Source organism: Glossina fuscipes, unplaced genomic scaffold (assembly GCF_014805625.2).
Source record: "Glossina fuscipes isolate IAEA_lab_2018 unplaced genomic scaffold, Yale_Gfus_2 287, whole genome shotgun sequence".
Classification (NCBI taxonomy): Eukaryota; Metazoa; Arthropoda; class Insecta; order Diptera; family Glossinidae; genus Glossina; species Glossina fuscipes.
The window spans coordinates 472,104-489,227 of record NW_023998630.1 but is presented as its reverse complement, the minus strand read 5'-3'; the positions used below and the strand labels follow the sequence as shown (position 1 = coordinate 489,227).

At 33.7% G+C, this 17,124-nt stretch overlaps 1 protein-coding gene, 1 non-coding gene and 2 pseudogenes across 2 annotated transcripts in view; 3 read left to right on the top strand and 1 right to left on the bottom strand.

Moving 5' to 3' along the window:
- The first annotated feature begins 1,018 nt into the window (after positions 1-1,018).
- Trnav-uac lies at positions 1,019-1,091 on the top strand. Its single transcript has one exon. It is a non-coding gene; the product is annotated as a tRNA-Val (tRNA).
- A 3,445-nt stretch (positions 1,092-4,536) lies between these two features.
- On the top strand, positions 4,537-7,378 carry LOC119642931 (annotated as a pseudogene).
- A 567-nt stretch (positions 7,379-7,945) lies between these two features.
- The window catches only part of LOC119642911, a 29,996-nt pseudogene continuing 20,817 nt past the window's right edge, over positions 7,946-17,124 (bottom strand).
- Positions 15,082-17,124, top strand: part of LOC119642903 — a 118,701-nt gene continuing 116,658 nt past the window's right edge. The window contains exon 1 of the mRNA XM_038042198.1: positions 15,082-15,525. The gene's annotated coding sequence lies outside the window, so the exon portion shown is untranslated. The remainder of the gene's footprint in view (positions 15,526-17,124) is intronic.

Below are 17,124 nucleotides of genomic sequence, written 5' to 3'. Positions count from 1 at the left end.
GGCCGAATGTCGGATACCCTCCACATAAATGCTTAAAATTTTAATGTCCAAGATGTTGGCTTTTCCTAAACGCCACAAGACTTTGTGTATTAAACGTCCACCGTAATGAAATTATAATTAACACGCTTTACCGCATTCTACTGTCCAGCTGCTTTTATTTGATATCTATAACGAAGGTATTTTTAAGAAAACATTTATCCACTAAGTCGTGACGTCTACCATAATTAACTTAGACCTAACGCACTCAGCTTCTCGTATTCTGCTCTCCATGTCCTTTATCTTGTAAACAAGCGTCAGCATAAGTGTCTACCCGTAGATTCTAAAAGCATTCTGTTTTGTTTTTTCGCATTAAACATTTAAATACTTCTCGTTGAAAGAAGAAATATATAGGGCGAAAAAGAAAAAACCTATTGTATTAGAATTATGTAACATCCTATATGTGTCATCATTTAGCCCAACGCTCACCTTTTTTTTAATAAGCTACAGTTAGAATAGAAATATTCACTATTCATTATGTAAAGGCACATACCTCACGGTGGTCCAAATTTTATTCTTTTAAGTCTGTAACTGCTACTAAGGGACAATTTTCATCACCGCATATTAAAGCTTAAACTTTTCTGCTCTACAAAGGATCAATTTTCGTAAAAAACCTTATTAAAAAAAAAATAAAACCGACACCAAACATTTATTCATACAAAACACAACAAATTTGGACGGTTGATTGTTGTGATCGAACGACTGTTTATTCGAGCCTTTAAATACGCAACCAAACGCGAATATTCAGTTCAAAATTCAATTGTATCTGTCTTTGCTTAAATGATTTCAACATTTCGTTTTTTTTCTGATTTACTTATAATTCTACAAAAGTACGTTAGTCCTAACGCAAAACCGTTCATTTTTTTTTAATATATATAAATTTCTTTTTTTGAGTATTACGAAAAAATGACATTCACTCTTAAAACAATGCCATTATAGTTTATATATAGTTTAGAATCTGTTTAAAACCACCTAAGATTATGGTTCCATGATGTAGCGGTTATCAAGTCTGCTTTACACGCAGAAGGTCTCCGGTTCGGTCCCGGATGGAACCAACGTACTTTTGGAACTAGAAAAGTAATTATTATTGCAATTATCTAACTTCATTTTCTCTTATACTTTATATATCGCTCGCACGAGTAACAAACTGAATCTTAAGACTGTAAGCTATTATTATGAAACTTTCTACCAACGTAACCATCCAAAACTGCACTAATTGGACGTAATTTTAGCCCTCAGCCCACATAAAATTGTAGATGAAAGCCTATATGAATTATTTATATAAAACCATCGCAATAAATTTATATTTATATGGCTTTTACAAAAATTTCTAAATATATTTTACCTTTTGCGCCAATACGAACACATAATACCGAATATAGGGAGAAAATTTGCTAATGCTTAGTACGGTACAAGATTTATCTGATATTTGAAATCCTAAGTTTTATATATAACTTGACAGCAACTTTTAAAACATATTTCAATAATCAAAATTTCGTTATGTCCTTATGTCCTTTTTTAATAGTTTCTTTCAACACTTTTGCCCTACAAGGATCTATTAAAGTATCGAATCTTCGCTTAAGAGTCATCTCAGAATAATATATGGAACACTCTCTTCAACGACGTTAAAACGGTCAGGAACAATAAAAAATAAATTGAATGTAGGTAGGGACGGACGAGTGGCACTTTAGGCGCGAGAAACTGAGGACACGACTAAAGGACGACAGAAGAAAAAAATTGAACATATGCCGTGGATAACGCTAACAGAATGTCATTAGAAAGTTGAAAGACTCAAAATGACATTAATGATAATATCCAATCTACATGTGTTATACTGCATAAAAACTTCAAAAAAAAAATCTTGAAGAGGTAAGGCTGTACCCAAAAATTTATAAACAAGCGCAATTACTCGTAAGACGATGCCTAGACGACTTGGAACAAATACATCAGCAAAAAAATTTTCAAAATTATATATATCGTTGAACTAAGTAGGTGTGTCTGGCGTTATTATATATAAAACATAATTGTGAAAATGTTTAGACTCTAAAAGTAGCATATAAGCAATATGATTTTCAAAATGGACAACCATTTATAGTCAAATGCTCCAAAAGCATTAAAATCGAGTGTTTTTGAGGTCACTTCATGCTGAATTTATTTTGAAAGTTATTATCTTGGCGGAAATCGCCGAGGTAAATAGTCAAAGTTCTACTCAAAAATTCTTCTCATTAAAAACGAAAAGTTTCGTATATGTCTATATATTTTAAAAGAAATAGATATAAAGATAAGAGAATGTGATAATAATTATAATAATAATAATGGCAATTAGAACATCAAGCATAACGCCAAGAATTATTAAACATTGCAATAGTGACATTAGAAAGTGTCAAACGGTCGCAAAAAACAACTTGCTATAAAATTGTACGTAACAAACCAAAGCTAACTCACATATGATGCAAACTTCTGTAGAAACCATTTCATAGGATATAAATGTAGAATTTCAGTTGGAAAAGTGCAAAAACCTAAACATCGTAGGGAACTTATCGGAGATGTGACAATCTCGAGTAGCAATACTATACGATATAAATACTGTTCCTTACATGTTTGCTTTTGCAAACCACCAGTTACATTTGCCTAGGCAAACGCTATCTAATATGCAACGTTTTAACATTCATGCATATGTATGCATGTATGTAAGTATGTATGCATTCGGCATTCATTCTTCTTTAGTTCTTCAGCCTTTGAACATCTAGCTATTGTAGACTATGTTTACAAAATAAAATAAAACCTGACACGTTCGTTTGGTTCGTTTCTTTTTCACTTTGGTTTTTCAGCTTTGCAAGTAATAATTTCATTCGTTCGTTTAATCACAAAAAACATTGGTACAAAAAAGCTAGCATCATACGCAAACAAATACCATGACAATATTGTAAAATATAGTAAACTAGCTGAAGTTAGTCGATATCAATAGAAGCCAAACTGTTTGCGTGTTGGAACAATAAAAATATGAAACAAAGATATAGACATTTCTATAAATTTATAGTGATTGAAAAGCGGGTAATAATTTTCGACCACGCGAATAGGGAGAATATCTATTAATGAGAGATACTATGAAGGAGGAAAAATGATTCTTTACATGAATTTAAAATTCATTTTGTAGACGCGTATAGCTATAAAACACTTTTTGCTGTTAAATTAATCCAGTTTCCTTGAAAATTTTTTGAAAAGGCTCCACTTTCGAATTCGATTATCAGATATAATTATAATAATAAAATAATTGTGGATGCAGATGCCTCACATGCTGTTCCAATTATCTACGTAGCGAAACTATGCGAATCTGGCGACGAGTTTTTCTGTTGGAAGACTAAAAAGAGCATGGGGGAACATTTTTTTATCGTATTCGGCTCTCGTTTCTTGAGGCCATCAAACTTGCTCAGATTCCGGGGGTCTACGAAGTTTAAAAGTTGGATGTATGCTGTCTGATGGCATCCTTTAAAGCGCGAGAAAGCGTACTATAATTTACGTGAGCTCCACAGGCAAGAGTGTTTCCGGCCGCGTACATTACGAGACCATCCAAAGCTGTGCAGCATGGTGTAAGTCCAAAAGGACGAAAAGTCATGAAATTGTGGATGTCCATGGTGGTCAGGTTGCCCAAAGGTAGAATTGCTTACTTGACTGCGGGGCACAGACCTTCGGGGTATATCATAGTGGCTATCGTTACCGGGAAGATAAGTGGGAAACTAACATAGGGAGAAGCCTATCTAATATGTAGGGCGCTCTTCTCAATGAGGATTGTCCTATTCCCTGCGGCCGTCAGGTATCGCTCATCAAATTAATTCGTATACCATCGGACGCTGTGCGATAAGGCTTCTACACAACAGTTAGTCACGTAAAACCTTCCTGGAAACTGTCCCAACAATTTATTCTTCCAAGGAAGAGGTAGACGATTTCTGGAGGCCCTCCTTAAACAGGAAGTATAATAAAAGGCAACCTCAACGTGCCAACGTCAAGAAAGGCGTAATTCCTGGGCCAAAGTATAAATAAATATATACGAAGTTATCAGTGCTCACTTCTATAAGCCTTATATACTATTGTAAAAATTCACGACAGGCCTTAAATTATATAAAAATAAAAAATCACCAGATTTGTTTTGTTTGATTTCTTTATTCAATTTCGTTGTATTTCATTTCACCTGTGTTTATTTAATTGAGTTTTCTGTGCTTCGAAAAAAATCCCACATAAACCTGTTTCGAAACAAACTAACAAATTTTATTACATACAGTTTTTTTCCAAATGAAATTCTCTCAGGTATTTGGAATTTCGTTAAACGAACTTTACTTGTTTAAGTTTATTTCTTTTTTCATTCAATTTTATTCAATTTTGTTGTTGTTGTTTTCGTTGTTTGTACTTTCGCTTTAACAGAATTGGTTGTGCTTTCGTCCTGGTTTTGATAGCAATTTGCTACTCTTTACTGATTTGATATGTGTGTGTGCTCCTATAAACATGTCCATGGAAAGGATAAGTGTTGATGCTGATCTAAAAGGAGTGGCTTTTATTTCAATAATTTCAAATGCATGGTAATTTATATATGTAGGTGTATCGAAATGATTTGATTTTGTCTTATATATTTCCCCACTTTCCCATATTACAGTTTCATATCATTTTGGCTTCATTGAATCTTGAAAAGTTTTTTTTTTTTTTTTTTTTTTTGCTTTATGATGCCTATTCAGTATCTTTTGCATAACAATTAACATCCGTTTATTCTTAAGCTATAAAATAAAATTTATAAGAACACGCACAAATGCATGCAAAAACAAGAAATTCGCTGCTGTAGTAATAAAGTCGGAAATTCTTTAATTTCCTGTAGCGGGGAAAAAGAGAAAACGATTTATGTGTACATGTGTATTATGACTAAAGAAAATAAAGCATAATCCCTTTGTATCCACAAATGCACATGTACATAAATATGAAAAAAAAAACATACATATACACAAATGCGCATAAATTATACATAAATATAAGAACGCAAATATTATGCGCCAACAAATAAACTTGCTTACGCATATATTTATAAAGAATGTGTGCAAGCCAGATAGATGGTGAAAGTTAGGTAATATTATTTTGTTGAGAAAAATTCACTTTAGAAAACAAATCGACAACGTCGCGTACGTCTGGACGTCCAATTTCTACAGCATTTGAAGGCATAATTTTGTTGATACAGCTGACAAACTTTATACAAAATCCTCCATTGCATAATGCATGTATACAAAAGCGGTAGCAAAAAAACTACAGTAAATCATTGCATTCCTAACTTATTTTTTTACCTAACACCAACTCTTCAAGTAATTTAAAAAAAAAAGCATAGGAAATAGCCTTTTTTCGAGAGGCTAAATATGACGAATTCATACATGCATTCGGGAAATTTCTTAGAGAGCCATAATATAACAAATTTTTTTCTGCTTTACGGATTCAAGTATTAGGAATGCAACACGTTTAGTGTTTTAAACAAAAAGAAAGTTATTATAAATAACTATACAACATACGGTATCGAGCCACATTTGGCCTTGGAAAGCGAATGGTTAACATTTGTGCTTTGACAGAATTTTGAAAAGAAAAAGAACGAAGCGTGGCAGCATTTGCCATAAGGCCTTTTTCCTTTGTTTCTTCACAAGTTGCCTTTCAAAAATCCTTCCAAAGTATAGAAAGAAACATCGCATTTTTTGAAAGACGTAATTAAAAAAATATATCATCGATTTGAAGATTTCCTTTTCGGCCGCAGAATTGAAAAATGATAATTTACCAAATTACCGGGTAAACTTATAAACAAAGTGCACAATAGCACGATAAGCCCCATGAATTTGATTCCGGGAGATATGTTTTCCAAGTTTCAAATTTCAATTTGAAGAAAATTTTGAGCCGCTACGTTAAGGGTAAAAAAAATTTTAATAGCAAGATCTAGTGGGTAGTTTGAAAATTTGGTGACAATCGAATAGGCAAAATTTTTATAAAATCATTACACCGCTTTTGAACATAGCTGCTAAAAATTTCCCCTTGCTAGGCATGTAAATATAAAACCAGAATTCGACATAACATGGCCCTAGGACACACATCGTTGTTGAGGACACACATAAACAAAGTTGGTTTATTTTGTTTGTCTAGCAAAAATAAGCGGTTGTAGTGCTGACAACCGTAAGTATACTTTTTCTTTCAATGAAAACGTCAAATGAAGAAAAATTACTGAAGATGTGCCTAAATATAATATATACACACAATGGTTGGTGAAACCCACGCAAAGGTTTAAGATTTCTTTTAACCTTCAAAAATATATTTTAAAAAAAATGTAATCAAAATTTGACGCAAAAAGTCGAGAGACCTTCATCTGCACTACTGTCGTGTTAATCCTAATCCAGTTCCATCACTACATCCAAACAACGCCGAGAAAATCAAAACCGTCGAAAAAAAGGATCCATAATTCAAGCAAAGTGAAAAATAATAAATGTTGACGTTAACAGTTAACGTGAACTGTAATGAATATAAAGCATTGAACATTTATTTTGATGAATTTTTCATTGATATGCCCATTTTGATTAATATTATTTTCTCATCGATCTTGATGATTTTTGTTTTTTTTTTCAGATGAAATCCGTAGTTTAAATTAACTTAAGAAACATTGTACAAACGTTTAGTTTTTTTCTCTTTAGTTTCTTCTCTTTTTTCCTAGAGTCGACTTTAATATTCCAATAAAAGATGGTAAACTTGTGAGTAATCAACGTATTTTAGCCGCTTTAGACAGCGTGAAGTATGCTTTTTCGAAAAACGCCAAATCAGTTGTTTTAATGTGTCACTTGGCCCGCCCTGACAGTAATAAAAATCCCAAATATACACTATCACCTGTGGCTGAAGAACTGAAAACTTTACTGGGTAAAGAAGTGGATTTCTTGAACGACTGCGTTGGCTCAGAGGTAGAGGAGAAGTGTAAGGATCCAGTAGAAGGCAGTGTTATACTATTGGAAAATCTTCGCTTCCATGTAAAAGAAGAGTTGTCGATTTATAGTGGAGCTAAGGTAAAGGCTGATTCTGAGAAGGTGAAGGCTTTCCGTGAAAACTTGTCCAAGTTAGGCGATGTTTACATAAACGACGCCTTTGGCACAGCCCATCGCGCTCATAGTTCCATGTTGGGGGAGGTTTTCGAAAAGCGTCCCGCAGGACTTCTATTAAACAAGGAACTTAAGTACTTTTCACAAGCTTTGGATAGTCCACCCAAACCCTTCGTAATAAAATTCCATTAATTGGTAATCTGTTGAACAAGGTAAATGAAATGATTATCGGCGGAGGCATGGCATGAGGACTTATTCTGCATTGCTAACTACAATTGCTTGCTGAGAAATTCTTTATCAAAGTCTCGAGTTTGATGATTCCGTTCTTCGCGCTCGTAAGCTTCACGGTGTTTCTGAACTTTTTCGGAGCATTCTTCTTCACGCCATGTAGCGTTTGACATCATTTCTTTTAATTTCGCTTCTCTTTCTTTTTCGCTTAAGTTGGACTTTCGGTTATGCGAATTGGTTCTTCGTGAGGATTTTTCTTTCGATCTAGAATGGCTGCGCGTCGACCGTCTACTGGAACGGGATCTAGAATTGCGTGTTTCAGGTCGTTCTTAAATAAGATCGTTTTTTTGAGAGCTGTATTTTTTAGAATCGTGGTCTTCACGTGTTGATTTGGATAAGCTGATTTTTCGATTATTGTCGTTTCTATCACATTAGATCGATTTCTGATTATTTCTTTTGATTCTGATCTTCGTTTTTTTGACGACGGACGACGCGATTCGCTCTCACGGGTATCACGTTTATGTTTCTTCTTTTTCATATCCAACTTTGATTTTTCTGTGGCTCTGTCTAACTCTTTTGAAATTGTTTCAAATTTGGAATCTAAAAGTTTCGCTATTATGTGCGCCCGTTATAAGGATCATTACTTCTTTTGAATCCATTACAGTAGCAACGTCCACAGTTAGAGATGGTTTGGGGACTTTAGTCATATCGTTATCGAAGAAACGAGCATTTGCTTCTAAAGTATCTTGAGCTATCCTTTTGACCTGTTTACGTGATACCAGAGAAGAGCCAGGCTCATTAAAAGCTATATGACCATCGGGACTAATACCTCCAATGAAAAGTTCAATACCTCCAGCATTTTTGATTTTTTGTTCGTATTCATTGCATTCAGCCATCGGATCGTTGGTATTACCATCGAGTATATAAATATTCTGTGGATCAATATCCACATAAAATAATGATAACTTTCAGGATGTTCTCGTGGCAGTCCTGAAGATGATGTACAAGGAAAAATATTTATGCATTTCTTCAAAATGAAAGGTTTTTCTAATTATACTTACCAACATATTCATCCATATTGAAAGTTTTAACATATTTGAATGAAAGTGTACCGTCTAAATGCTTGGAGTGTTGAAAGTCTAGAAGGGCGTCCTTGACTTGACCTGATGACTCTGAGTTATCAATAAAATTTGCATTAGCAAATCTCAAGTTATCAATATTATTGGAATATGGTGGATAAGCCGTGGTAGTACCCGTTGTGGATTTTGATGAATCATACTTATGTACCTTTTTTGTGTCCAGATTCTTTCACGTTTTTTTTATCTTATATGCTTTTAATGTTTTTGCAAATTTGAAGTCGACGTATAAAAATTCCAAACATCTGATAATAAGCGTCCACATTTGTTTACAATTCTCAATACTTGAACATGTATTTGTATAAAAATTGCCTGCATATGAGAATAAGCGTATAAAAATTGCCTACCTCTGAGAATATTTTTATTATTATTATTATTATAATTTTAGACTAATGAAATAAATTCTTAGACTAAAACAAAGACATTGAGCATTAGTAACACAGGCTATCGGTTCTAATTTAAATAAATGGATATTAGATAATAAGCTTAGTAGTATTAATAAAGTAAAATATTGAATTGATATTCTGTTCTGAAGCTGATTGTAGAATGTCCAAAGGATTAATCGTTCCAAATGCAATATTTCTAGCCAAGCAAAAGTTAAGACAGTCGCAGAGAATGTGCTTTATGGTGAGAGTTTGTCCACAACTGCAGATTAGGGAGGAAGACTTCTTCAAGATCCATTGGTGAGTTGCAATTGTATGACCAAGGCGAATTCTCGAAAATGTTTGGATCTTTATTTTCTCAACATTACTTGGATATAAAGGTGGAGTTAATTGGGTGTTAATGGAAGAGAAGTGTTGATGATGGTATTGTAGATTTTCTTCGCAATTTTCTCTTTAACTTTTCTTCCAATGTATCTTCGAAGATCCAACTTTTCAATGATATCATCCATAATTAGAGGAGCAGAACCAGCATACTTCGCCCCTCGATCAGCCTACTCATTTCCCAATAAACCGATATGACTAGGTACCCATAACATTTTAATTTTTCCACCGAGTGTTGTAATTATATTCCTTAATTTGTTGATGGTGCTTCATCTCGAAGTCGAACGATTCCGAATAACTTGTAATGCAGACAAACTGTCGGTAACAATGACGGTTTTGAGTTTTTTTTTATGGGCAAGGTTCGCAGCGTGAAGGATAGCTCTGGCTTCGGTTGTGAAAGTTGAAGTACTTTCGTGAAATATGTGGTTGAGAAGAACCCGTCCAGTAGCATCTACCACCGCACAAGCAGGAGGCAGACCAGAACATTTTGAGCCGTCTGTGTATAAAATATTCCAATCAGTACTTTCCAATATTTGGTTTTTTCAGCTATTAGATTCCTGAAGACGTAATTTGGAGTATCTTCTTTCTTGTGCATAGACAGTGAGATTACAAAAGAGCAGTCTTTCAAAATCCAGGGAGGTTTAACACCAAAAGAGCGGGAATTTTTAAGGGAATGTTCAATTCCTTTGCGATGCACAAACAATGGTCAATTGCAGATGGTGACTTTGGAATTTTCTTCGCAATAATAATCTTTCTTACGTCATCACCGAGAATGCATTTGTTTGAATTAAGAAGCTTAAGGACTATTTTAGCTTTTAACTCATACAATCTATTTTCTAAAGTTGGGAGACCAGTTTCAATTATAATATTATTTATGGGCGTCGTCTGAAAAGCATAACAACTTGCTCTAACGGCTTGGTGATAGACCGGTTTAAGGATGTTGATATTAGATTTGCAGCTATTGCCATAAATTATCAAAGCATAGTCAATCTTGCTTAACACAAGCATTTTGGTAAGATAAGCAATAGTGTTAATATGCGCATGGCTTCTCCAAGCAACGTACTGTATGAAATTTACCCTTGTTAAAAGGGAGTTTTTAACCGAAGGCAGTGTGCTTTCCAACGATAATTGTTGGAAAACGTGAGCCCGAGAACATGGAGCGTCTGCACATTTAGTACTGGTAAGTCGTTAATATGCGTCAGTAGGTTTCCTGCATCGCACATTTGTTTTCGACAAATGTGCATTTTTTTTGATTTTTGTATAGACATTATAGCTCCTGACGAGTTTGCCCATGTGGAGATCTCACATGCAATAGATTCGAGGATGTTGATTGCTTTCGTGTTGTCTTTTTCTTTTGTAAAAATGTATACATCGTCCGCGTAGAGACAATGTTCCACTCTTGGTACACGGCAAAGAATTTTGCTAATTTCGTTGAAGGCGATCTGGAAAAGCGTGACAGAAAGAGGAGATCCTTGCGGAATGCCATTCATTAGCGGAAAGGAATCAGAAAGATGATTGTTGATTCTAACTTTAATCCGCCGATGCGACATGAATGATTTGATGTAGTTGAAGAATTTGGGTCCAACATTCCATGATTTCAAGCGTCTTAAAATAACATGAAGACCAACTCTGTCAAATGCTTTTTCGAAATCAATTGAAAGAATTGTTACATGGTTTCGTTCGGAAATTGCTTTGCTTGTAAAATAATCAATATGTAACAGAGCGTCGATGCACCCTCTACCCCGCTTGAAACCAACTTGTTGCTTTGTTATCAGATTCTTGGACTCAAGAAACCACGATAATCGAGATGCCATACTCTTTTCCAATACCTTTGAGAGGAAGATAAAAGAGAGATTGGGCGATAGTCCGATGCGATGGAGACTTTTTTTGACTTTGGAATTGGAACAACTGTAGCCAGTTTCCACATGTAGGGTATATGGCCAGTCAAAAATACCGTATTATATAGTTCCAGTAATTTCTTTTTACTAGACTTAGACATAGCGCTGATAATTTGGTATGAGATGCGGTCTAGATCAGGTGTCCTCCCCTTCAAATTGTAGAGACAACTTCCAAGTTCTAAGGTGGATATGTAATTTTCCAGGAACATGGCACATCTATCAATATTATTTGAAAGAGATATTGAAGTCCTTTTATTTTCGATGAAAGCACTGGTGAAGTTGCTATCAGAAGAATATTTGCACCACACTTTTCCAAAGTAATTAGAAATCTCATCTGCATCAGTTAAAGTTCCATTGGGAGTGAGGATCGTTCAGATTTGAAGTTCCATTAAGTCTGTTGATTTTGTGCGAATCGCTTAAGACATAACAGCAGCATCATGGTTGCAGTTCCCGTTAAATGGCTTTGAATTCAAAAATGACTCCACCTGTTTGGAGTAGTTGATACAATCCGCTTTATCTAGGAGGAATTTGGCCTGTTCTGCTGGAGTAATTGAGGACGATGAAAGTTTAAGATTGATTACGATTGGAAAGTGATCGCTATTATGCAGATCATCAGAAATAGACCAGGAAACCAAAGGAAGAAGTGAGGGAGAGCAACAAGTTAAATCAATATGTGAAAAAGTGTGATGAGTTGAAAAGTGCGTTGGTTTTCCATCATTTAAAATGCAGAGTTTGTTTTGAATGAAGGCCTTTTCTAAAACAGTACAACGAGTATTTTTCACTGTTGAGCCCCAGATGGTATTCCAACTATTAAAGTCGCCGTATATTATTAATGGGGGGGAGAATACGTAGAATAAATTGTAAAGTTCTTGCTGAGAAAACGATTGCGAAGGTGGGATATAGAGCGAAAGCATTGTAAATTTTATGTTTAACATTATTTGTATCGCTACGGCTTGTATATTTGAGCTACAATTTATGCGTTTATGAGGTATATTTGATTTTATAAAAACACCAACTCCTTGTTTGGAATATGAATTTTGATCAGCATGCGTGAAGTATCCAGTATATGATTAGGGTGGAATAGGATTAAAAGAGCTTCTACAATAGGTTTCTTGACGCGATAAAAAGGTTGGATTAAAATCACTTATGAATGTACCGAGTTCATCAAAATTATTAATAAGTCCCTTAATGTTCCATTGTAGAATTTTAAAAACTTTATTTAATTGTAATGACATGGAAGCAGAGTGGAATTAAGGTTAAGTTGACATGTCAGCGTCTCCGTTGAGAAGGTCGCTATAGGAATTTTTCATGAATGATTTATTCTTACCAGCAGAATAATCTGCACTTAGGTGGTTTGGTACATTTGAAGCGCAACGAGTAGGCGCACGTGAATAATTTGAAGTTGAAGGTTGATTAATGGATGAAAGAATGGATTCATTACCACTTGTAATTTGTTGAGTAAAGTTGAGAGCTGGGGATTCTGGAGAATTTAGTATACTAGATTTTAGCATATATGTCGTTGTTTTAATTTTTTCAATATTTGGTGTTGTTTTGGTTTTTTCAATATTATTTTTGGCGGGTGATGTAACTGGTTTCGCAATATATTTTTTGGTTAAGGGGGGAACAGCTTTTTCTTTGGAGGTAGTTGGAGTTAAAGGCTTACTAGGCCCGATTTGCGAGGCAACAGCAGCGTAAGTATTACTTTTGCGAATTCCTTGGGCTACAGACGGATTTCTTTCGCGATATGTGCGTCGCGCTTCGCCCATGCTACAATAATTTTCTGTTTTGATTGTTAGAATTTCACGCATTTGTATAAAACGTGGGCATTGTTTGTCTAACGCAGAGTGTTGATCGTTGCAATTTAAGCAGAAGCTACGGGTACAGTTTTCAGGATGTGGAGGAAGATCACAATTAGCACAGGATGGAGGACTGGTGCATCTTTTTGCCGTATGGCTCAGGCGTTGGCAGTTTTTACACCTCATGGGATTTAGAATGTAAAGTTCTACTTTACATTCGTACCAAGCTACATCAACCGTTCGCGGTAGCCGATAGCGGTCAAAAGACACAATAATTCTTCCTGTAGAAGAGCGGGTTTTTCCATCGTCATTTAATTGGTGAATTTGTAGACTTCAGTTACTCTTTGACTGCCCATTTCGCGCACAATTTCATCTTCCGGCACATGCTTTCAGCATGGGGTATAAACATACAAAATGTTTAATATATTTTAATAAATTTGAACACTTTTAAAAACCGTATAAAGCAACAAAGAAGATATTGCTAAATTTTTTTGCACAAAGAGAAAGATATGACTATAGCGCTTGACATCTGAGAATAAGCGTCTATGATTCTCAATAATTTCCATGAGTACGAATTGTAGAAACCAAAAAGTTCCTTCACATACTCTAAATGTTAAACTAAATCTGAAAGAATTATTCTAATAATTAAAAAAATAGATAAAGATTAAGATATTAATATTAGAGGAACCAATTTTTGTCAGGTCAATAAAAGAAGAGGATTTATTCATGATAAACCTTCTATTACAGTTCGGAATCAGAAGTGGAATGGAGCTGAACCTCTTTTTAATAATAAAGCAGACGAAATTATTATTTCATTTAAATTGTAATTCTTCCTGAAATCAATAAAAATTAAAAATATTATTCTAAAAAATAATTCATATTCAATTATATTTAAATACAAAAATAACAAAAAAAATAAACTTAAAACTAAATACTCTAATCTCAATAATATTGACAATAAATGTTTTCGATTAGAAATAAAAATAAATACACATATTAAAAATAAATTTCTTGGAGAAATTCAATATAAATTAATAATCATTAGTTTTAATAGTTTAACAAAAACCTTGGTCTTGTAAACCAAAATTAAACTATTAACTTTTAGAACATCAAGAAAAAAGAAATTCTTTATCATTAATCTCCAAAATTAATATTTTTTATTAAACTACTTCTTGTCATTTTTCTATGAACTCTTTATTCAAGTTTATTAGTATTTAATTTTATATTTATGAATATAAAACATCCATTAGCAATAGGATTTTCGCAATATAATTTTTTGCAATTCTCTTCAGACTTAGTTCATTTCTCTTTGTTTGCCAAAGAGCATAATTTTTAAAGCAGAAATAAAGGGAAATTTTAAGTTCGTTTCACCATTAAAGATAATATTTAATTGATAGCTTAAGAGCCAAAGAGTTTTCCTATAAATTTTCCGAATAGTGACGACTAATTTGTCGTAGTAAGTTTGCAACGTGATGTGTTTCATTTCCAAACTAAATAAGGGAGGAGATGAAAAAACTACTCCAGCAAACAACAAAAGAAGCAAAATTTGTTCTCTAGGTGACAATTTTCATGCCCGCTCATAGGTTAAAAAATATTTTATAGATTTCTCTTTGAGAATGAAAAACGAATCACTCTCTCTCTCTCTCTCTCCATCTATCCCTCGTGGTCCTTTATCTTAATATTATCAACAATGCTGTTGAATAAAAAGTATGTAAAGTTTGATGTAATTTTCGTCTATTTTTCCATTTCAGAAGTGTTAAACTTATGGTATAAGCATATTTGTGCATAAGTGTGTGTGTACGTGTTCGGTATTTTTGTATAGAAATTATCTGAAAACGAGACATGTGATTTGTACTAAAAGATATTCTCGTGCAGATATATTTGTCTATATGAGAGTTAGAGCGGAGCAACGCGGAGCAATGCATAGAGTGCGAAATACGAAGTAATACTTTAGTTACGTTGATAATGTCAAAGCGAATAGATGTAAAACCTAAGACGGTTGTGTTCTAGACAGACCTCGCTTTTTTCCATTTCATAACAAAGGTGGTGGTATAAGGAAACAAATAAATAAATAAATACAACAAAAAAAGTAAAAATTGCTTACAAATAGAATGCAAAAAAAAAAAAAAAAAAATTCCTGAAATAAAAACAAAGAACATAAAAGGAAAATTTATTAAAAAATTGTATTAAGATTGAAGCATTTTCAAGAAGTGTGTCGCGTTCAAGTTTTGTTCAGACTTCGCGATATTACGATATGCTCTTTCAGATGTATATGTATGTATGTGTAAAGTAACTGAAAAATAAATGCTTATCTTATGCAAAAATATTACAACTTTCATTCTTAGTGTCTCGTCTAAGTTGTGAATTTCATTTTGTTTGATTTGTGAGCAAATATTTTTCATTAAGTAACATATAAAAGTATATAGAAAAAAAATTAAGTAAGGTTAATTTACTGTTGAATAGTTTGCCACAACTTCTATCAACCACATTTTAACTTCTTAGCAATACGTACGAAACGTCACTGATTCCACCAGCCACACAAATCATAAACTTTATGATTTGTTGTCCCAAAGGTAAATATATATTTTAATAAAAACATAAAAATCACGGAAATTTTCTAACAACAATAAAAATATATGAACAGTTACTACGTTCGCAACAAAACCAAAAGTTTCCACACAAGCGCTAACGCCACCAGCGTTTCAGCCCATAATAGAAAAACTGGAAAACAAAACATATGTATATATACACATATGTACATGTATGCATGTATATAAAGTCAAATTACGGTACAATATCGAATAATTGTGAAAACATGTGCACAACATACAAACACATAAGCGCGCACAAATCCATACACGCATTCACATATACTTACTTGCAACATAAATATTTTATTGTTTATTGTTTCAACACACAAAAAAAAACCAAGGGATTGCTTTTGGGTATTGAAACTACCAGCCTAATAAAGTTTGCATGCAGAAAGAGAGATGAAAGTGGGTAACTCATGAGTTAGGAAATAATATATAGCAATATTACTAACCTTATCAGGTTTAATTTCGTTGTCTTTTCATATTGCGAATAGATATTTAGTTTAACAACGTCTTCATCATTTCTGATCATAAATGTATTAACTTTAATTCATATTAGAGATTAATCAAAATTCATTGTATATTATTAGACCTTATGTTTACCCAATCGTTGCTATGTAAATATATCGAAATCGCTTATCAATGGAATCCATTTCCAAAATTAATTTTGTATAGGATTCCCAATGTGAACATTTTCAAGAACTTGGCATACAACCACAGCATAATTCTCATTTGATTCCTGAAAAACTTTTGATTTTTTCAATTTTTGTACTTGAAGCATGTCAATTATCAGGTTCCCATTAAAGGTTTAATTACTCAGTAATTTCAGAAAGAAAGCAAACACGTTAGGGGCGAAAACGTTTAAACTTACGGCAACAACAACAACAGCAACAATACTAAAAGGATGAAATTACGATGTAGGAATTCGAAGTTTGCGTGTTGATCAGTAAATTAATTGCATGCGCTTCTAGGCGCCCAATAGGATTGCAATTCTCTCGTTGACTCCAGAAGTAAATCATTTACATAATTTATTAAGTTTAAAATGTCTATCCAAACTTCCATGCGCAGATATTTTCGCGAGACGTATACCTCCGAGTTTACTAATTTTTTTATTTTGTGTAAGTCTCTATAAGAGAAAACAATTTCCTAAAATCGTTTAAATTCAAGCCCTTTTCGCTCAATTCGTAAGTTTGATTGTGTTCATAAACATAGTATCCGTCAAAATTAATATATTAATTAATGATACAACGCATCTCAAACAACCTTCAACCACGCCTTCTCTCTAGGAGTATCCAATAATAAGTAAGATGGGCCAAATCTAAAAAACACGGTAGCTAGCTTCCAGCTTCCATTCATGCATCTTGCAGCCATCAATTTGTGACACGAGGCTTGTGACGTATGACAACAGTTCTCTTTTTTATGCAAAGTAGTGAATGCACTCTCTCTTGATATTTTTGCGATATCAGATATCTGGTCCAATTTCACTTCTCGTCTATTAAAAATAATATTCGCAATCGGCGTTCGTATCACCTTGTTTAAAATCGGTAAGTCACCGAAAAAATGTTGTTTTCGAAGGGCGAA